The sequence below is a fragment of the Anoplophora glabripennis genome, unplaced genomic scaffold, assembly GCF_000390285.2.
Source record: "Anoplophora glabripennis isolate ALB-LARVAE unplaced genomic scaffold, Agla_2.0 scaffold261, whole genome shotgun sequence".
In the NCBI taxonomy this organism is placed as follows: domain Eukaryota; kingdom Metazoa; phylum Arthropoda; class Insecta; order Coleoptera; family Cerambycidae; genus Anoplophora; species Anoplophora glabripennis.
In genome coordinates, this window is record NW_019417113.1 from 92,674 (window position 1) to 116,312 (window position 23,639).

General features: G+C 34.0%; 1 protein-coding gene across 1 annotated transcript in view; it reads right to left on the reverse strand.

Annotated features, from left to right (window-relative positions):
• The window catches only part of LOC108907045 (arrestin homolog), a gene marked incomplete at its 3' end in the record, with an annotated part of 132,797 nt that overhangs the window by 86,625 nt on the left and 22,533 nt on the right, over positions 1-23,639 (reverse strand). The window lies entirely within an intron of this gene.

The following is a 23,639-nucleotide window of genomic DNA, read 5'->3' on the forward strand; positions in this document are numbered from 1 at the left end:
AAACGTTTTCGGAGTACATTTTTATTTGCTTTTCACTGCACCATTTGGAGAACAGATTGTAAGCCCGTTCGTACTGAATTCGCGATTTCTCGGGCAGCAAATTATTGGTGGCTCTAATCGCTTGTTCTCTAATTTCTGGGGGTGTGGCGGTAAATTCTTCATTTTCTTGTTCAATTGCTTCCATTATCTTGCAAATTACGAATCACTTACAAATGTAATAATTGCTTGTCAAAAGTCAAAGTTGACGTTTCGTTCGGCCATCACAAGACGTGACTAAGAAAACTTCGGCCCGTGATTAATAAGGCGGGAACATCCGAATATGGTTCAAACAATGTTTAATGATTTGTCGTATTTAAACTGATATTTAGCGTACCGATTGGCCGTGTAAAATGTGCAGTTTTAGAGATGGGAGTAGAAAAAATAACTTTTATTGGATGATGACTTTTACACTAAGTACATATTTTGATTTAATATTTCTATTTCTTTAAATCAAATAAAGGACCAAATGTCCTTTATTAGTGTTTAATTCTTTCAATATATATAATATACAGGGTGTTCCACCGAAGAGGGATTTTTCTGTAACTCTGTAACTGTAAAATTTATAAAAAAATGGTTTTAATACAAGTTGCAAGCAAACATGTGGGCCATATAAAGAAAATATTTTTAGTTTACAGGGTGTTCCATTTCGCGTGGGCGCTACATTGTTTTAAGTGGAACACCCTATATATTTTTGAATTCCTTGATTAATATTTAGTAAAGTTTATTAAATGCATGGAGTTTAAAACTTACCGTTTTCGAGATAATCAGTTGTTTTTGAAAAAAAATCACAATTTCAGCTCTTTAAATGAGGCTAGATATTGTCTAAACCGTGAGAGTACCTGCAGTTTTCACAGTTCATTTTGGCATAAATTACTTTAATTTGTCATCTGTGAGCAAAACGTGTACGTTATTCAGACTCGGAAATACTGAGACCTACATCTTACGAGTTGAAAAACTTTTTTTTCATATTAATTGTCATGGGTGAATGCAAAATTGAATGCCCTTCTGATATAAGATTGTCCATACAAATCTTTAACAGTTTTCCAAAAAAATCAGGTTCTTGCAAAACCACTTTTTTCTCACATTTATCAGGCCTGGGACTGACAGTGTCAATATTTACTGGCATGTTTAAAAAGTGGTTTAACAAACTAAAACAAAACGCAAAACGAAACAAACTGAAAATCGGAACACAACAAGGAGAAGAATAATTAGACCGCTGATTTACATCAATTGCCTCCAAGTATCCTCCATTTTGATTAATACACAAATGTTTTCGGTTTTTAAAAGACTATTCAACATTGGTCAGCATGTCTCGCGTAATTTCTTAAAATGTTACTGTAATGCACTGCCACATATCTTCCGCGGTGTAACGTAAACTTTGCTTTTCATAAATCCCCATAAAAAGAAGCATCAACTTGTCATATTTGGACACCTTGAAGGCCAACTCACTGGTCCCCCGCGCGCAATCCATCTGTTGGGAAAAGTTTCGTATAAAAACTGACGAACCGCAGCAGTATTGTGAGGTGGAGCACCATCATGTTGTATCCACATTCTTCGAAGTGTAGCTAAAAGGAATGTCGCCTAACAAATCTTCTATACGTGTTTGTTAAAAAGTTTAAATAAACTGCTCCAGTTAGATGCTGGTCAAAAAAGAATGGTCCAATGACATGGGTTCACAAAATTGCTCCCCACATGTTCAAAGACGATCATTGTTGTTCAAAGACCAATAATGGCAAATGTGACTATTAACGAAACATCGGAGAACATGACCCGTTTAAAAAAATCATCATCTTGATTTAACATCTCAAGTCCCCACTGACAAAATTTCAGTCTCTCCTGAAAGTCTTCTTTTAATAACTTTTGGTGTAATTGGATGCGATAAGGATGTGCTGTGCTGTGCTTTTGTAAAATCCTAAAATCGACGTTGTACTAATACAATTGTAAGGCCTTCTTGACGTTGTTACATAGCTACTTTTTCGGACTTTAGAAAAGAGCCTGATTTTTCTGGAAAACTGTTAGAGATAAGTATGGACAACTTATATCAGTCGAAAGGGAATTCAATTTTGCATTCACCCATGACAATTAATATGGATCATACCATTTGAAAAAAAAATTAAATGTAGGTGTCAGTATTTCCGAGTTCGAATAAGGTAGGTACACGTTTTGCTCACCGATGACAAGATAGAGTAATTGATGCCAAAACGAACTGTGAACATTGCAGGTTTCTAACTCTTACGATTTACACGCTATCTAGCCTCATTTAGAGAGCTGAAATCGTGATTTTAGTTTTAAACACCAAAAAAAGATTAACAAACGCTAGAGGAATAAGAGGTAAGCGTATAGTTAAAACTAAGCGTGTATGGGACTCTTTATACTTGGGTAACATAATACTACGAGAACTAATGGGGTAATCTATAGGATAAATGCTTCTACAAATCATTGAAATTGAACGCGTTGGTAGTAGCATCTGAAATTATAGTTCAATATGGGGTCATTCACGGGATTAAGCAGACACATTTCTATTGATGACAAATACCGGAAACTTACAGTTATTTCCGGGAACGTGAGCGATTGTTTACATCGATATGTTTGGATTGTACAAGGTAAACTGAAATTCAGTTTGGATAAAATCCATAAATATATTTTATGAAATTTCTACTTTAAAAATGATTTAAACTTCAATACATTTCAAATGGAATTCGAGGAATTCAGAATTAACTTTTAATCGCCCTTTAATAAATATCAAACGTACCGAGGTAACTGAAAATCTGCTCAGAATAGGTACATATGCTCTGATGAAACATTTTTCATTGTTAAGTACCAGGCCGAAGCTTTAAAATTAGATTAGTTTAACAATCGTTTGAATGATTAAAGGTATTTAGTATAAGGCAAAATATGTTTAAATTTCAGTAAATCAAACAGTCATTTACGATCAAAATAAAGGATCATTGCTATTATTACTGAAAAAGAAAATTTGCATCCCATTTAGCTAGTAATAATTTACAGACATACCGGGTGTCAGGTAAAAAAACGTCGCAAGCTACACAAGATTAAGTTATTGCTACTGAAAATACTGATATTTGCTATCATGTTTTTTATAATGTCTAGCCTACTTTAATACTCAACAGTCAATACCCAACTTTTTTAACAGCATGATACGAGGACCAATGTTTGGTTTTGTCAACAAATATACAGTCCACTTTAAGGTCAATTTATTTACCACAAAAATGTCTTCGCATACCCTTTCTTCTTTTGATAAAATATGGTGATTCTGAACGTTTTCTATTCTCCAATACGTTTATTTTACCTTATCTGATAAAGATTTTTTTTATTTGAATTTTGCCAAAAATTTACCAGAAAAATATGGAATATTCCAGTTAGTATTAACAACAAATAGCTAACAAAAGATCATGTTACCCAGTATAGGAAATCAAGTTATTATACAGGGTGTTCAAAAAGAGTGTAAAATATTTCAGGAGGTAGTAGTATGAACCAAAATAAGCAGAAAAGTCTTAATAAACATGGGTCCGCAAAGTAACGGTTGCGGAGATATGGACCACTATTCGTTTTTCAAACATTTTATTTTATTAGGAATAAACCGACAAAGGAACCTTTTAACAAACAAAAAATAAAGTTACAGAAGATGTTCAAAGTGCCCTCCGTCCATTTCCAAGCAGGCACGACATCTTCGTCTCAACGATATTCGAACTCTTTCGAAAACACCCTCCTTGGTTTGGATTTCTTGACACTTTTGATTAATCCGTAGCTGCAGCTCTTCCAGGCTATTTACAGGAGTACCATACACTAATGTCTTCAAATATCCCCAAACAAAGAAATCTAGAGGGTTCAGATCAGGCGATCTTGGAGGCCATAAAACAGGTCCGGCCCTTCCTACCCATCTATGTGGAAAAGTTTGGTGTAAATGCTCTCTAACGGCCATGGAAAAATGAGCTGGAGCACCATCATGCTGGAACCACATTTGTTGCCTCTGATTCAAAGGAATGTCTTCCAAAAACTCATACAGTGTGTTCTGCAGAAAGTTGAGGTAAGCAGCGCCTGTTAATCGGTTTGGTAAAACAACAGGACCTAGAAACCTGTCACCTACAATACCCATCCAAATGTTTAATGAAAAACGTGCCTGATGTCCAGATTCTATTAGAGCATGAGGATTTTCGTCGGCCCAAATATGCGTATTGTGAAAATTAAACACTCCATTTCTTGTGAACCCGGCCTCATCAGTAAAAAGAATGTTTGCAAGAAAACGAGGGTCTTCAGCATCATGACGTAGAAACCAGCGGCAAAAAACCAAACGTGCTTGATGATCATTTATTGGATTTAAGGCCTGTACTCGTTGCACATGGTATGGATAAAGCAGTTGCTCGTGAAGGATTCTCCAAACAAGAGGACCACTAATTCCTACCTCGGCTGATATTCTCCGCACACTCGTACCTGGATTCTGCTCTACCAGTGCTAGAATTTCTTCTTCTGCTCTAGGAGTGGATACCGACCTTGGTCTTCCGGATAAATGGCACTGTTTGCTCAAGGAACCGGTATCACGCAATCTTTGGTGAATTCTTCCAAACATGCGTTGTGAAGGAATCTGGCGATTTGGATAAGCGTCAACATAAAGACGTCGCGCTTCGGTGGCGTTCCCATTAGCACGACCATACATGAAATGCATGTCTGTTAATTCTGCGTTAGAGTAACCAGCCATAGCGAAAGAAAACTTGTGCACTGAGAACAACTGTCAAATACGTACTGTTTATTTCACTAAACATCAACCAACTATTATAAGAAAATACACAACGTTTTTGCAAAATAAAAAAATTGGCTAAAAAACATAAAACATTCCATATCTCCGCAACCGTTACTTTGCGGACCCATGTTTATTGAGACTTTTCTGCTTATTTTGTTTCATACTATTACCTCCTTAAATATTTTACACTCTTTTTTTAACACCCTGTATATCGTTGGATTTAGGAAAATTACACATAAAATACAAAAATATATATCGCTCCATTTGAAAAAAACAATTGACAATAATCTTCCATAATAGAAAAATGATGACTATGTGTGCCGGTTTGTAATATTTAGAGCCATTAATGAATTCGGATAAAAAGTGGCGGAGTTAGAACTTACGTTTTCTCACAAACACCCGGTTGAATCACATTCAGCTGTTTATTTTAACAGGCAATTAAAATAATCAGTATTAAATAAACCGATGAAATGAATGGCACCAAAACGCAATTTCCATAAATTAACAATAATTTAAATAGCCATATTAAATAACAATTTCAACTTTTGTTCTATTTAAATTTAAAGTTTTATCTCAAATCGTTTAATCTGGAAGAAATGAAAACATTTATGGTTAGTTATTTGGTCAAATAACTAGACGCCTCAAAGAAATGCAAGTTGTTACTCAAACTGTTATAATAGGGTAACGTAAGTAATGAAAGTAATATTACAATGATGAAAGCGTAAGCTGATCTGAGCAAAGCTATCGTACTTTAAAAAATTAATGTTGTTCTGCTGTACATTAATCGAATATGTTAAAAAAAAAAACGTTTTCACGGTTAGCTTGTTTTGAGTTTTATCCAATCATGTAGCAACACAAAAAGTGAATATATTTAAAAAAATCTAGTAAAGTTCAACATAAAATTTGAAATATAATTTGTTAGTATTATAATATGTGACACATACAAATTGTAGTTAGCCGCATATACTATACATATACAGTATAGGGTAAATCTTAAATGCGTTAACTAGTTCACTAAAAATGTTAATTTAAACTTAAAGGCACTTAAAAGAAAAACACGTCCGTGAAGGTAACAAATCGTCAGTCGACCATACATCAATCGGCGTTAAAATATAAAACTATGCAAAGTCAATAGATATACGTATATGATACAATAAGTTGAGTTCACTATGAAACATTACAAAAGTATAGTCTTTACGAAGTCACTTAAACATGTATAAAACGCCTAGCAATAAAGAATTTCATAGGAGTCTCTAAAAATGTTTTCGCTAAAGGTAAAAAATTATGATAATTTATATATAATGTGCAGAAAATTTCTATTATATGTTCATTTGGCCAACAGCATATTTTAATTATTTATGTACTCAAACAACTTTATTATATTGATGGTAAATTTCGTTTTGTTCCGTTTCAAAAGGTCTCCAAAATGCCATGTTGTAATAATATTAGTAAACAAAATATCCCTCTTATTTCTCCCTTTCGCAATTGTAATATGAATGATTAGTATGCCTATAATAAATTAAAATTACGTGAATCACATCAAATTCCGCATTGCTGCACTGCACTGCTAGGCAATCTGTCGACCACTTGTCAACAGGTGGGATTTATTGCTCAGTCGCCCAGTTCAGCTGTCAGTGAACACCGTTTGTCCGCGCGCGCATTCTGCAACTGGTCGTATACATTTTTACCACGTTCGACCAGACCTGTGTAAATGGGTATGGCTAAAAAAATATGGCAACAAGTTTTTCAAATATTTCAATGCCGAGTTGCTGCGTCAGCGACCGAACCTGGTACATACTGCCAACCTCTTGGTGCTTCAATTGAGATCGGAAAGACTGTACCTCACAGCACTTTTCAGTAAAATTTAAATACTACAGTAACAATGTTTGCGTATTAGTTACATCAACAAATTTTAAATAAAATCCAGTCATGAATCGTTTGAAAATGCGTCATTTAGAAGTTTTCAGTAATACCATATGTGCCCTGTTAATAGATGTCCAAGAGTTATTGGTTAAGGTCATCGAAATTCAAAATCTCGATGGTTGCTGTTTACGAAAAACAAGAAAGTCGTCGCCGATGTCGCTACTTTGAAAATCATTATTCTGTACTAATGAAAAATGTTATTTTATTTAAAATACAGGGTGATTTTTAAGTTGAAACTTTCCTTTTAACACTGTATAGAATGCAAGAAAATAAGAACATTTTTCAAATAAAATTATGTCCGAAAATGCTTCGTTTTCGAGATACAGGGTGTTAAAGTTTTAAGGAAAAAATGCCTTTTTTATCATAACTTTCCTACTACCACTCCAGATATTTCCACAAAATTTGGTACACTTTTTTTGACCATTAAATTAAATGTTTTAATGTAAAATTTTTCAAAAAATGTCTACCAGTGGCGTTCGAACAGGATTTGTATTGAATTGTTTTAAAGAAAAAAAAAGTACTCCACTGCTTTTTCTTAAAATCAATATTATGTTTGTAATACTGATTTACTTTGGAGTTAATTTGGTCTCTTGATATTTGTTCATACGACGAACGGTTTTCGTTTAAAGAAATAAAAGCCATTTTGATGCATGGCAAAATCGCTAAAATCTGATATGGTGTTTTGTATGTAAAATTCGTTTTTGACTAATTTGTATTGTATGTACCAGTGGCGTTAGGTTTTTGACTGTGTAAGAGGTTCCTAAAAGAAACAGCTTTTTTATGTAACTTTTTATTTATTAACTGTAAACCAAACGAGATACGTACACATTTCTGTTAGTAAGAAAGATGCAATACCTATGTCCTAAGTTAAATTAAATGTTCGAAGTTGGCACCATTTTCTGTTATGCAACACTGTGCACGTTTTATCCACTGTTCTGTGACGGCGCGTAGCAACGAAATTGGTTTCCCTCTTATTGTTGCTGCAGCCTGTTCTATGCGAACAATCATTTCCTCCCGTGTGTTTACAGGCGTTTTAAAAACTAAACTCTTCATGTAACCCCATAAAAAGAAATCACATGGAGTGAGGTCTGGGGATCGAGGTGGCCACGCAACTGGTCCATTTCTACCAATCCATCTATTGGGAAAAGTATTATCTAAGAATTCCCTCACATCCCTTCTAAAATGAGGAGGAGCCCCATCTTGCAAAAGCCACATGTTTTGCCTGATATTAATTGGTACTTCTTCTAAGAGATTAGGCAGATGATTTTGCAAAAAGTTTAGATATTCTTCGCCCGTTAAACGGTCAGGTAAGATGTGGGGCCCAATGAGTATTCCATTCACAATGCCTGCCCATACATTTACAGAAAATCTGTGTTGAAAATTTGTCCTCTTAATAGCATGGGGATTATCAATAGCCCATACATGAGTATTTCGGAAATTATTGATTCCATTTCGAGTAAATATTGCCTCGTCCACAGAAACAATTCTTCTAGAAAAATTTTGATCAGCTGCTTGGTTCTGTAGGAGCCATTCACAGAACTGGACTCTGCGGGGATGGTCTTCAGGTAGTAGCGCTTGTACACGTTGAACATGAAACGGATATAGCTGATTTTCCCGCAGTGTTTTCCATACTTTTGATTGACTTAATTCGACCTCATCTGCAATATCTCGAGTACTTCTTGATGGGTCTTCATCGATAATATTTAAAATTTGTTGTTCTTTCTGCACATTGTCAGGTTGTCTCGGTCTTCCTGCATGTCCCCCACGATGTTCCCTTAAATCACCTGTTTCTCTTGCCCTCCGAACAACATTGGTAATAGTACGGGGTGTGGGATGGACTCTTAAGGGAAAGCGTTCCGCGTATAGCCGCGAAGCTGCAGCCGCATTGTGATGACACTCCCCGTAACTTAGCAGCATATCCACAAGTTCATTATTCTCATAAGTATGAGCCATTTTCACAATCGAAATAGTCGCAAACTAATAAAATCACGTCGGAAAGGTATGACACAAGTGATCGACAAGAAATTGACAACCCATTGCTTGACATAAAAACCTAAACATAAACATACTTTTAACCGATAATTTTTTGCAGGTGGTTCAGTTTTTGGATCCTTTTTTTTTCAGGTACTTAAATCAAGCGATTTGAAAATGTTGCTTCTTTTATTGAAAATAATACCTACTGATACATTTTTTTCATTACATTTGAATTGTAGTAATATAAGTAATTGGCCTTACTTTAATACAAATTAGTCAAAAACGAATTTTACATACAAAACACCATATCAGGTTTTAGTGATTTTGCCATGCATCAAAATGGCTTTTATTTTTTTAAACGAAAACCGTTCGTCGTATGAACAAATATCAAGAGACCAAATTAACTCCAAAGTAACTCAGTATTACAAACATAATATTGATTTTAAGAAAAAGCAGTGGAGTACTTTTTTTTTCTTTAAAACAATTCAATACAAATCCTGTTCGAACGCCACTGGTAGAAATTTTTTGAAAAATTTTACATCAAAAAATGTTATTTAATGGTCAAAAGAAGTGTACCAAATTTTGTGGAAATATCTGGAGTGGTAGGAAAGTTATGATAAAAAAGGCATTTTTTCCTTAAAACTTTAACACCCTGTATCTCGGAAACGAAGCATTTTCGGACATAATTTTATTTGAAAAATTTTCTTATTTTCTTGCGTTCTATACAGTGTTAAAAGGAAAGTATCAACTTAAAAATCACCCTGTATATTTGTACAAAATCAAAATACTTTTGGATTTTTTCTGCAATTTGCGTCAGTGATTCCCTCACCTTGAGCTCCGAAATCAAGAACAAAGAAAAAAATGGACAGAAAACATCACCCTGTAGCTTACCTTGTTACCGCACGAACAAAAAGCTGCGTCCCTCGTCTTTACACCCCACATGCTAAATCAGGGCATCACGGACTGGTCTCGAGACGAATAAAAAACCCTCGGAAACGCACCGCTCGTCCCGATTTTATTTGATTTCATCCACTTGACGGGGTTTGTCGGGAGGGGAGAGGCGGTATAATAATAAGTCAGTCTCTTGAGAGAGGTACGCGTAAGATACAAGTGGATATCCAATTTAAATTTACTCAATTATTACTGCTGATGTTATTGTTTAAAAACTCGAAATCAAGTATAACAAGAAACTGTGACGAAATATTAACATTGATCAACATTTTAAGGCATATTTTCATTTCATTAATGTAGAGGATGCTTGAAAATTAAAAAGAAAATTTTAAAATATGTTTAAAATTCGCACTAATACTGCGATATGTAGTTATAGTTAGTTTATACAGGGTGTTAATGAGCTTATGTCAAAAATTTAAAGGGGTGGAAAAGGAGCAAAAACTGAATTAACTGATATCACAAACTTCTATCGGAAGTTTAAGGTCATAGAGAAAATAACTAATTAAAAATGTGTATAAAACTGTTTTGGAACTGCTGAAACAGAAACCTACAAACACTTTTTACAAGTTTGTAGGTTCCTTATGAAGTCGGAGTATATTCGAAAGTCAGTTTGTAATACATTGTTGTAGTGATTGCTGTGCTGTTTTTCGAGAGTACATTTAATAGCCATATTTCAAAGTTTTCCTTTGAAAAAATGCCCACAGAGCTTGTCACGTGTACCGTGCAAGATATCCTGAACGACGTGACCCCGCACCGCGAACATTTGTGCTGTGTAGCGCAAAGAGTTTTTTGGACACCGTTGAAGTGCAACCGCGTCGAGGTCGCGACGGTGGCCCAGGGCGACTACTAAGAATCTTAAATGTCGAGGAGGTGATTTTAGAAACACTACTTTTCTCGATCGCTGGATAGGCCGCGGCAGCCTAGTTAGATGCGACGTGCTGCGCTAGGGCACTAAAGTTTATGAGTGCAGGGTCCCCTTAAGAGCCTGTGTGGAATCTTTAAGAGGTTGAATTCAATTTACCTCCTTGGAGGGCTAATGTATGGCTGCTTTACGAGTTATTCGAGTGTATCTCGTACGATCTTCACCGCAGGGTAGACAAAGCCTGGGTGGTGTACTTTATAAACAGTGGAAGAGAAATTTTTTCGGAGAAAATTTTAACTCAGTTTTGATTTTTATAAAAAAATATAGGATTTATCGTAATTTTCGTATTGACAATAAATGAATATATGTAATATTTGCCATATGTATGAAAGCTCGGGAAATTTGGAGAATACAACATATACTGGCACTATTTAACTGCATTGTTACCGATCTGACGTTCGATCACACCTCACGTGAGCTCCGTAAATTCTTCATCAATGTAGTCCGAATTAGATTCGCAAATCATCTGTGTAAGTAGTGATTGTTAGGTCGTTTTAGAGTTCGAATTTTGGATTTTTGCCGAACTTGAAAACATAGTTGAAGATATTCGCACTTTCTTGTGTCCGCGGCTTCTGGTCAATGAAGGGCGTGTGTGGTCATTGTAGTCTGATACGCCTGATGACTTTTACAGGCAATGCCATCGTGGGGATTTGCCGGTCGAAATAGTGTAGCTGCCAAGGACATTTAAATAAAGGGGACTATGCATGTCACAGTCTATCTCATATGTTGGGTGAAGCTAGACAAGGGGAAAGCAGAAGGCTTTATTTTCATCCAACTGAAGCGCGCAATTACATCTCCAATGTCGTACATTTTGGATGGGTCAAAATAAAATATTTTATAGTCCTAAGTCAATATATTTCAACAGCTACTCAGTATTTTTATAATAAATATATATAATATTTTTATAACTTCTTGGAATCCCAATAACTGTAACCATTTCTTTCTTGTTGCACCATCCCCAAGCATCCTAAAAACGTTCACATTTCACTTTTAGAATACTGAGGCAAATTTTCAGTGAGACATAAAAATATATTCCCAAAGGAGAACATCAAATGGTTGAATGAATGCAACTTTCAGTTGATTGCATCTTCGGTATTTTTATGTATAAGTGAACCACCACCATATTTTTGCTGTTGTATTTATTCAGTTTTTATGCTCGTGCATTTAGTAAAATTGTAAATATATTTTTGAAAAGGTTTTTGTCGTAGAGGAAAATGAAAATGATGAATGATTAAAATTTGTAATGTTGGGTATAAGGGATAACATTGAAATACCTATAAATATATTAAATATAAATAATGTCTGTAACTTATTTGTGGTGCAGCATTTTCCTTTGATTTTAATGGCCAAACGTGGTTCATATTATTGTTTTCTTACTATTTCAGCAAAAATTTTAAAAAAATACCAAGTCAGTTTTATAAAATTTTACCGTTATTCAAATAAAAGTTACCCACACGCACGACAATGGCCACAGTTGCATATACATTCCAAAGTCACCTTCAAGCACGCTTACCTGTGGAAGGATAGCTGATGTGGATGTTTATAATCCAATTTCTTACAAATTCTGCACTGTCTAACCATATTCACACCTTAAAAGTTTATCCAAAATACATGTATAAACACTAATCACGTTTCACTTACTAAAATCACAACTATTTTCTAACAAGAGACGCCATATTCTGCCAACCACGGCAGAACGAACGAGGAACACGCTACAAATTATTGCGTAGTTGCCAAGTCTTCAAACATGGCAAATATGAAAAATGAAAAATAGTTTAATATGTACAGAATTTAACAATATTGTATGCATAACTTAATAATACTATCCTATAATAATAATTTTCACAATTGTGATGAAAATTGCGATAAAAATATTAAGTACATTTCCAGTATAATTATACAGCTGACAACAATGATACAATTAGACTGTGAATAGACCAGGCTTCATCTAGAAATGTAAATAAATAAGTCCCCTTTATTTAAATGTCCTTGGTAGCTGCACTGTCAGTATCGTCTGGCACGGCCGTTAACGGAAATTGGACATCAGGAAGGAATTCCAGAAATTTTCGAAACATGGTGAAAAAGTGGTGTCCAGTCCTGCGCCTTCCGATTTGCGTAGTAGTCACCAGCGATGTTTTTGTTTAAGGATTCCTATTGTTTTAGCGGCAACTACGCTTTGTATGGAGCATATTGATTATTTTTTTCGAAACATGGTGCATTTCGTGTTTTATTGGCATCTTACTACTCGTGGAGTTGATCCGGTGCAACATGAGACTCGCAGATTTCATAAGAACTGATGCCGTCGTGCTATCCTGAAGTCCTTAGAAATCGAATTCGTACGGGAGCTTGCAAAGTGATCTGATGAAGGACTCCAAGGATCTCCTTCCTGGTTTTCTTCCTCTTCTTTCTTATCATCATCATCATCAGCTGGAGGCGAGTTACTTGGTGGACACTTTTTTATATAAAAAATTAGTTTTTCCGAAATAAAATGGTAAATTAAATGATACAGCCCAAAATCTATAAAAAATGTCTTGAAATTTGTTGATTTACAAATTATTTTATTTAGTTTTATTTTATTTTATTTTATTTCATTAACTCATGGATTTATGTATAAATAAAATATGAAATGGCACCACATCCGCTAATAAAACAAAAGATCAGTTTAATTTTTAACATAAAACTTATGCGAATTATGAATCTAAAAAGACTATTAACAAACAAAATATTTTCTAAATCAAATAGTACCTTAAAATTCAGTAAAATGGCTTAATAAATTTTCTTATTTTTTGTAGGTATATGTTCTTCGATAGTAAACATATAGGTATGCAAAAAATATCCAATCTCACAGTGAACTTTTACCCTTACTTTACTGATGACAATTAGTCTGAAATTTTTCAGGGATTTTAACATCTTGTATCTCGAAAGCTAGGCTAGGAACTTCTTTTCCTTAAAATAATCTAAAGAATCACCCCCTGTGTTATGATAATGTACCTTACTTAAAGAACGTAATGTAATATTTTGAGCTCAAAACAAAATAAAAGAAACGATGAAAGAAACATGACAAATCGATCGGAGGATATCTCGCTAAGAATTTAGAAAAAACGTGGGCGCTATTTTTGCGTCTACTTTTGCAACAAGACCCTGGTGGGCTTATTAAAGTTTTATGAAATAACTCAGGGGTGCTTTTGACAAAGAAAAACAAGAGATTATCAGTCGCCGAAATTTTCACTTCATCTCTGATATTTGCGTCACTCGTGCGTCACATTCTGTAGGCTGGAATTTTACTCTGACAAGCGTCAATTATTTTAATGTAAATGTATCACCATAATTGCACTTTGTACAATTGTACAAAGTGCAATTATGGCTTGTATGTATGTGCTTTGTACTTTATATACGTATAATATATAGGGTGTTCCATAATTGGATGTCAATATTGAAGGGTGTTAATCTGTGCGTGATTTTAAGACAAAAAATTCATATAACATAGGTCCGTTTTCGCTTTATTTTTGATATACAGGGTGATGAATATCTTTGTAAAATTGTTTTTTTTTAATAACTCCGAAACTAAATTAGATAGTTTTATAAAACTTAGTATGTGTAAACTAGGTGCAGAGATACGTCTTTTGCATAATAAACGAATTTTCATTTTTAACCAGTGGCGTCCCAATTAACTTCAACCTCATTATTTTGAATGAAAAAAATGATACGCCACTGCATTTTTGAAAAAACAAAAATTATTGTATAAATGGTGCTTTATTTTGTAATAAAAAAGATCTCTTGAGTTTTTTTCTTATCTTGCACTGTTTTTTAGTAAAAAAATAAAGAACAACATACTAACCCACATTGAGCCAAACAGAAAGCATGATATAAAGATTACCTAGTAGGCTGTGGTTGTTGATTACTGTTGTGATTTATTAATTTTGACAGTTCAGTTCATTCAACTCAATTTTGATACTTAAAATACCTGTACAGTGTTATTTGATAATGGTTGAGTTTACTAATCAAGAGTTGGCAGACATTCATTACATGTATGGCTTGGCTGATGGCAGAGCGCCAGAGGCTAAACGATTATATCAAGAGCGTTTCCCGAATAGAGTCACACCAGATAGACGAACATTCTCAAACATACATAGAACGTTGGCTGAAACAGGTACTTTTAAGCCAAATAATCAATTAAAAGGTGCCCATCGGACTACTAGAACTCCAGAAGTTGAAGAAGCAGTTTTAAATTCAATTGATGAAAATCCTAATATTAGCACTAGACAAATTGGAAATAACTTGAATATCTCGCACATTCTAGTTTGGAGAATTCTTCACGATTTTCTGTTATACCCGTATCATATTCAACGGGTCCAAGCCTTACTTCCTCGAGATTTTCCTTTGCGAATCAACTTTTGTCAATGGTTTTTGGAGAAAATTGCGCAAAATCCCTTGTTTGACTGTGAAATAATGTTTACAGACGAAGCTAACTTCTCTAGAAACGCTATAAGAAATTTCCATAACAATCATGTTTGGGCCGAAGAAAACCCGCATGCAATTGTGAACTTTAACAATCAAGAACAATTTTCCGTGAATGTTTGGGTTGGAATTGTTGAAAATCACTTAATTGGACCTTTTTTTCTGCCACAAAGGCTAGACGGCCGTACATATCGTCGGTTTCTAGAGGAGGATTTGCCCGTATTACTTGAAGAAGTGCCACTTTTAACTAGAAATAGAATGTGGTTCATGCATGATGGTGCACCAGCTCATTTCCATCGAGAAGCAAGAGAATATTTAAATCGCACATTTCATGACCGATGGGTAGGCCGTGGTGGACCCCAACAATGGCCCCCCAGGTCCCCAGATTTGAATAGTGCGGACTTCTTCTTATGGGGGCATCTGAAAACTCTGGTTTACAACACTCCGGTTAACACTGTAGAAGACCTGAGGAATCGCATAAGAGCTTCCTGTGATGTAATAAGGAACACTGACAACATTTTTCAAAGAGTCCGCACTAATATGAGAAGAAGAGCTGAAGCATGTATCCTTGCAGGTGGAGGGCATTTTCAACAACTGATGTAATTGTTTGTTTTTTTCGTTTCACAAAATTGTTATTTGTTGATCGTCAATCGTAATTATTAATAATATTATACAATAATGTGTATAAGTTATCTAGTAAAAGAATTATTTCCATAAAATGTGTAAAAAGTACTTCATTCCACGTACAGATAATTATTGTTGTTCTTTATTTTTTTACTAAAAAACAGTGCAAGATAAGAAAAAAACTCAAGAGATCTTTTTTATTACAAAATAAAGCACCATTTATACAATAATTTTTGTTTTTCAAAAATGCAGTGGCGTATCATTTTTTTCATTCAAAATAATGAGGTTGAAGTTAATTGGGACGCCACTGGTTAAAAATGAAAATTCGTTTATTATGCAAAAGACGTGTCTCTGCACCTAGTTTACACATACTAAGTTTTATAAAACTATCTAATTTAGTTTCGGAGTTATTAAAAAAAAACAATTTTACAAACAGATATTCATCACCCTGTATATCAAAAATAAAGCGAAAACGGACCTATGTTTATATGAACTTTTTGTCTTAAAATCACGCACAGATTAACACCCTTCAATATTGACATCCAATTATGAAACACCCTGTATATTTAACGCCACAAGCAAGACTCCTAACTGCTGATATTGCGAGAAAGAACTATTTTGTTTTTTTTATTTAGATGTGGCGAACTGATTTTTTGTTTCTTTTTACTGTTCGCTCATAGAAATTTAAAATTTTGGTCCTTCTTTTTGTTTTATATAAAACATATTTGTTATTTTGTACTTGATCTCTAGAAATTTGAGAACTGGAAACATTTCTCCGTTTTGTTTCCCGAACTATTAAATCTCTAGCAGTGCTTAATTATTTCTCAAATACCCCGAAAAAATATTCTAAAAATAATTATCGCGTTTATGACAAAATAACTGACTATCCACAAAGCTAAGCTATGGACTTACCCATGTTTCCATGAATTTCGATGTAAAATCCATCTGTCCTGAATTTTGTAATAGCTGCGGACGTTTTAGCAACAGACAACGGATTCGGTTGTCTAGAGCCTGATTCCATTAATTTTCCACGTCGACGCTCCATTTAAGTCAGTACTACGTCTTAGTGTGACACGAACAGTTCCCTACTTCCAGACATGTTATAGATGGAAGGCCTTTTGTACTAAACTAGTTAAACTAAAACTTTTCAACCTAGGCCCGTATAGTTGAATTTATTTCACTCTAATAAGGTTCAAAATATAGGTAAATACATTTTTACGTAACATCGTTGCCTGTTTGACAACGTTACCTTTTATTCCGAACTATTAAAGTAAAAAATTTGGTAAAACTTATGGGTACACGAAAAAAATTCCTTGTAAAATATTACCGTGTTGTTAAGTCAGATTGTTTCTAAATGAGTGATTTTCAAACAAAAAGTGCAGCAAATGCTGCCTGCGAATTTTTATTGTCCGAGAAGTCGAAAGTGCGCTACGGATGAGTATATAGAAATTTCAAAGAATGGTGCCAGAACAAGAATACTGGTGTTTTTAAAATGTGGAAGTGCTAGCATATTTCGTGGAGAAGTCAAGAACTTTAAAGTCACCGGCGAGTTTGTGGAGTGAATACTCAATGATTAAGTCAACTATTTTCATAGAGGAGAACGTAGATATATCAAAATACCCCAACCTGAGAGCATTTTTGAAACGCAAGGCTATACACCTAAAAGTCAAACGTTTTTACAAGAGAACAAGTCAACGCTTTTCTCATTCAGGCACCCGATAACACATATTTGCTAGTGAAGGTAGTGACGGTCTTAGGCATTGCAGAAGCATGCAGTTATGATGAGTTATGCAGACTTACTTTGGACATCGTCATTTTCAAAACTTTCGATGACATTATGGTAGTTACAATTCCAGATTCTGAAAATGTTATGTCACGTACGTTTACAATTACTTTTCACCTAGAATCGCTTTTTTATGCGCTATCAAGCATGTAAATATTACAACCAACCAGTCGGCAAGAATATCCTTTCTATGATTCTTAATAAGATTCCACAGTTTTTTAAACTAGAACATCCTGAAACATATACAGGCCATTCATTCCGAAGAACAACGATCGGCAACGTTACTGGCTAATACAAGAGTTGATGTATTAGCAATCAAGAAACGTGGTGGGTGGAAATCAGCCAAAATTGCGGAAAGTTATGTTGCTGACAATTTAACAAAAAATGAAATAGCCAACAGGATTCTTTACAATGAAATTTTAACTCCAGGTTCTATTCTTGTAGTACGTCGCATCATGCTATTTTAATGGATCAGTCAGATAATATTGAGCCTCCGGTGACTGAAATGGAGCGGAGATAAAAGACATTATCTTCATTATTAATAGTTATTTATACAGGGTTATCCATTAACGATACGGGGCGGTTATATAACTTTTTTAAAGCTTGGTAAAGTTTTACGATTTAATTTTGGCTTGGACTATGTCAATGTTATTTAGACAACTAAATAAAGTAAGATGTTCAAACACAACCTCACTGTTTTAGCAACTTAGTAACTTGAAAACGAAAGAAGATATCGTTTGTGTATTTGTTTTCCTTAATAAATAATCTATCAAGCCATGAAAAAACCTATATCGTTGCATTTAATTTTTTAGTAAACGGAGACAATTATAAAACTTGTATGATTGGCGTCTTCTACCGTTGCGCAGGAAAATAATATTTTTATTCCCATATCATAAATATAAACTTGATTAATAGTTCTTTAAAGAGGTTCGATACCAAAAAAAAAATGGTAAGAAAGTTTTCAAAGCAATTGAAATCTGTTAATAAATACGCAAATTGCCTCGTGTAAAAATATCAGATCGATTGCCAATGTAGTTTTTTTTGAAAAATGACATTAAAAATTATGCTCTTAGACACAGACTCTTATGGGAGTTGGGGAAAAAACTTTAATTAAACGTAAATATTGCTCTTAAAAATGGTTAGGATCGGGAAAATAACATTGTAATTAAAGAATTAAATATTACTAAATATTTTAAAACAATAAAAATATGCACTTACAATGTGATTATTGGGCGCGGCGGTAGCCGAAGCGGCCAAGGCTTGCCTACAGAGGCGAGCCAGGGCTGTGCGGCAAAACCGTAGTGGGTTCGAATCCCGCACGCGTCAGGAAAATTCTTTCGAATTTTCCTGTCGTTCCATGGATGTTTGTGATTGTTAAGGTGGAGGGTAGTGTAAGTTAGTAGGCAAAAAGGGCCAAGCATGGCCTAATTGCTGGTAAGCTTCATTATCTCTACAATGTAATTATTGAGATAATGGAATGAATATATAACGTTTTGACTAATTTGAACAAACATCTGATCCAAAGAAAGGCAATATGGCAACACTGTACGCTGTATTTAACGCTTCGACTGACGCGCTATATTTGAATAGCTCGATTATAGACTATAAAATTATTCCAGTCGAAAACATATGTAGTAATAATTAATATTAAATAAATTTTTCGTAATCTAATGCAATATACTAGCAATTTGAAACAAATATTGAAAGGATCTCTTTACAAAACGAACAGTATAGATGTTCTGTGATAATCTTCAATTTGACAAGGCGATGTCTTACTATCATACACTGAACTTCTTGATAATAAGTATCAAGAAGTTGGATTCTCTGTTTGCACATTTTACTTTTTTCTCATCAATCCACATTCTGTTTTACACTCATTTTATATTACTTTTCAGTCATTACTTTTCTTTTGTACCTTGGTTGTTCATTCATGTTTACGGAATACGCGCAAAGTTGACAGTAATCACAGTTGACCCAACTTTTACCACCACGCCATGGCAATGTTGCCAGATTTCATCAATTTTACAAGCTCTTAATTAATAAATAGACACTTTTATTCAAACAAAAAGTTAATTGCCGTGTATTAAACACGAAAAATATATGCAAGCTAATATGTGTTGTATAAATTTCATTCGCATATATTTTATTTAGTTCGCTCAAATTAGTTTATGTAAGGTTGGTACTAAAACGAAACTACCGTGTATAAGCATAGGCTTCCCTCCCGCACTGCCTGCCCCGCAAGAGATGTATCGGATCTCCTTAAAATGAGCCGTCATTTCGTGAAATCGATTATGGAATTTAGAAGTTATGACAATTTCAAGATGGCGTCTTTCTTACTGGCGTTGCTATGGCAATAACAAAAAAAGTTCAAACAAAACTTATGAAGGGTTTAACAGTGTATCTAAAAAGTGTTGAAAAACTTAGGTTATATAAGCGAAATTTAGAAAAAACGACATTTTTCTTTAAGACTATAGCAGTTGCTCCCTCTAGCGGTGAAGTTACAAACTCGAACATATTTTAAGGCAAGGTGTTTGGTAAAAATCAAGCAATTTCAAAATTAATCTGTCGAAGCCACGTGAAATTATAGAACTCGTTATATCACGAATAACCACAGCGTGGCATGTATCTCTTGATCTAGATTGCTCTGCATTATCTGACGAAATTGCACGCGAAAACGTACCTAGGGTTTATTTTATTAATCCTCTAGCAAGTACCCTAGCTAGGAGGACTGTATTTCGATTCCCCCAAGCTTGTCTAGACTAAAAGAAAACTAATCCCAGTTCAAACTTTCCCCATTTAATAAACGCGGAGACATTTTCATGAAAATGCAACGCCTGGTTGAGATAATATTCCCACTGTTTAAGTGTAAAGAATATTAGTCTAGCAACAGAAGTGCAAAAGTTGCAACTCTTTTGCATAAAACTGACCTAAATATTTAACTTAGTAAATACGACGGAACTTTAAAAGAATAGTTATTTCAAGTTTAAATTTAAAAAGCACGAACGGCTTGGTTAAAAACACAAGCAAAGCGAGAGTTTTTAAAAAGCTGCGTAGCGAGTTTTATCTTCGATTATGCAAATTCTTCTGCGATATGGTCAGTTTTTCATGAATATGAAAGTAACTATATTGATTTTTGTATATTTGGCGTTGTAAAATAGTTCAATAAAATGGTAAATGAAAAACTTGTTTGCACATGCTCATACAAAATCCATGTTTTTCCACTGGAAATTACTTATACAGGGTGTCCCTGAAAATGATGGACAACGCTTGACCACAGGTTCCTTGGATGAAAACAAGACTATTTAGCCTAACTTACCTATATACAAAAGTGCACGCCTACTGAGATATAGCCTTCTTCTAAATATAAAACAGATAACCTAGTTTTTTTCAAATAATTTGAAAACTGTTTTTCTTCGAAATTTCAAATTTGGTAAACATATTTTTTTATATAAGGGCAATGTAAATATAAAATTTGGTGAGAATACATATACAAGATGTTCTCTTTCTAGTGCCTGTGCGCCACTGGCTATCCGTATCTTTTTTGTATGTACGCCAATGACGACAGAATTTATATTTTAAAAAATAAGCACTATTTTAGAAGATTTTTTGCCTTTTACAAAATTTTGATATCGTTTATGGATTTCGAGTACAATTGGCATTTTTTTACACATTAAATAAAATAAAATCAATTTAAGATAAACAGAACATTCTAGTACGAGGTGCCATATAACAGAGAAACAAATTCATAATAATAATTAAAAGCTTCTGTGTCAAGCTAGCTGTGATTTAATTTTAGCTTACTTTGTTTTTTATTGCAATTTATACTTTTGCTGAACAAACTGATATGATAGTAGTTTTGAGTTATTGTGAAGGAAATTGTTGTGCTACTGTTCGAACATATGCTGAAAGATTTCTTAATCGAAGAACTCCAAATCACAAAACATTTGCTAACGCGGAGAGACGCCTTCGGGAAACAGGACGTTTTTTACCTGTAACATTAAATCGTTGATAATGTACGGCCGGAATTATTCAGCTGGAGGAACAAATTTTGGAAAGGGTCGAAGAAATTCCTCAAGTAAATAAAAGGCGTTTAGTGGCAGAGGTTGGCTTTCAAAAAGTTCATTTAATAGAGTATTAAAAGACCAGTTATTATAGGTTACAGGTATTACAGGGTACAAGTAGGTATTACAGGTTGTTAAAGGTCTAACAAGTGGATAGGTAGAGGAAATAATGCCCCATTAAAATGGCCACCTCGATCCCCGGACCTAAACCCATGTAATTATTTCATTTGGGGAGCGTTGAGGACCACAGTTTAAAATAACTTTTCAGTAAATACAGAACACGAATATAGGAAAGAATACCACATGAAATTAATGTCATGAGAGGTAATGTGCAATTATTGGATAATTTCTAATTTTCGAAGAAATAATGTTTGCGTTTAAGAACAAGAAAGTAACTTTGAGCATTTATTGTAATATTATTTTAATGTGATTACAAATATCAGTTTATTTAAAATGTTAATGTTGACTCTCTTACATTATTAGTTGATACTGTTTATTTAAAATATTAGTGTTAATTTTTATTTTATTGATTGATAATACTAATACCAAAAAAGATATTTTTTTAATGTGACGTTTTTTCATTATTATTCTCTGCTTTGAGGCTGCAGTTATAAATTATTTTTTATAAATCGGAATTCTTGCCTATATTTAATGTATAAAAAATGCGAATTTTACTCGAAATCCATAAATGATATCGAAATTTTGTAAGAGCAAAGAAATCTTCTAAAATGGTGCTTATTTTTAAAAATATCAATTTTATCGTGATTGGCATACACACAAAATGTTACGGGACAGATAGTGGCGCACAGCCACTAGAAATAGAACATCCTATATATGTATTCTCTCCAAATTCTATGTTTACCTTGCCCTTATATAAAAAAATAAGTGTACCCAATTTGAAGTTTCTAAGAAAAATAGTTTTCAAATTATCTGAAAAAAAATAGGTTATCTATTCTATATTTAGAAGGCACTTTTGTATATAGGTAAGTTAGGCTAAATAGTCTTGTATTCATCCAAGGAACCTGTGGTCAAGCGTTGTCCATCCTTTTCAGGGACACCATGTACAAAAAAACTGGCACTTTTGTCACGATCGTAGATAAAAATTATTTTTTCTACAAAACTGTTAAAAGTGGGCTTTTTAATTGTCATTTTTGATGTGAAAATGACATTTTTAACATCAAAAATGACAATTAAAAAGCCCACTTTTAACAGTTTTGTAGAAAAAATAGTGTATGATATACGTGTTAAAAGTGATTTTATTTTGTTCGTGAAGTTAAAAAACTCGCTACGCTTGTTTTTTAATCATCTTCACTCACAAAATAAAATCTTACTTTTAACAAGTATATCATAAATAATATAATAAAATCTTACTTTTAACACGTATATCATAAATAGCTATTTTCTTTTTGACACGCGTGTTAAAAGTAAGTTACTTTTAACACTAGTGTTAAAATTAAATCAAAGTTTATTTAAATTTTGTTTTGAAAATTAATAAAACGTTTTAACAAACACATGAACAACTTTTTATTTTAAATAAGTACAAACCAACATTTTAACTAGTTATTACTATTAACATTTATAGTAAAATTAGAACAATTTGAAATTGTAATTCCCTGCGGAGTCATCATACTTAAGTTGGTTTTACTGTCAACATGTGTGACACATCTATTTTCTGTAGAAATACTACTGGTAGTACTGGTGGTCTTGCTAGTAGTTGCAGCAGTAGGAAGTATTTGGCACGCAATTTCCTTCTTCTGTTCCAGTGAATTTTCAATGTAGCCTTCAGCTACCGTCGAAGATTTCCATCCTCCATGTCTCTTGATGGTAGTAAGATTTGCACCAGAATCTGCTAACAATGTCGCCGATGAACGACGAAAACAGTGTCCGGTGTAGAGTTGAGGATTTGGTAGATTCAAGAACTCTGCAATGTCGGCAGGCATTTTACCAAACATGTTAATTCCGACTGGATTCTTCACACATTTATTCTTCATATATTTAAGAAAAAGTCGTCTATGGTCAGCGTTGGGTGGCCGGAGTGCCATATACTTTCTAAAAAAGTTTAAATAGAATTCACCAACAACACTGAAAGTCCGAGGCACTTTCGTTTTAGTATCTGGTATGGTCACAACAACCGAAGTGCCCAAATAT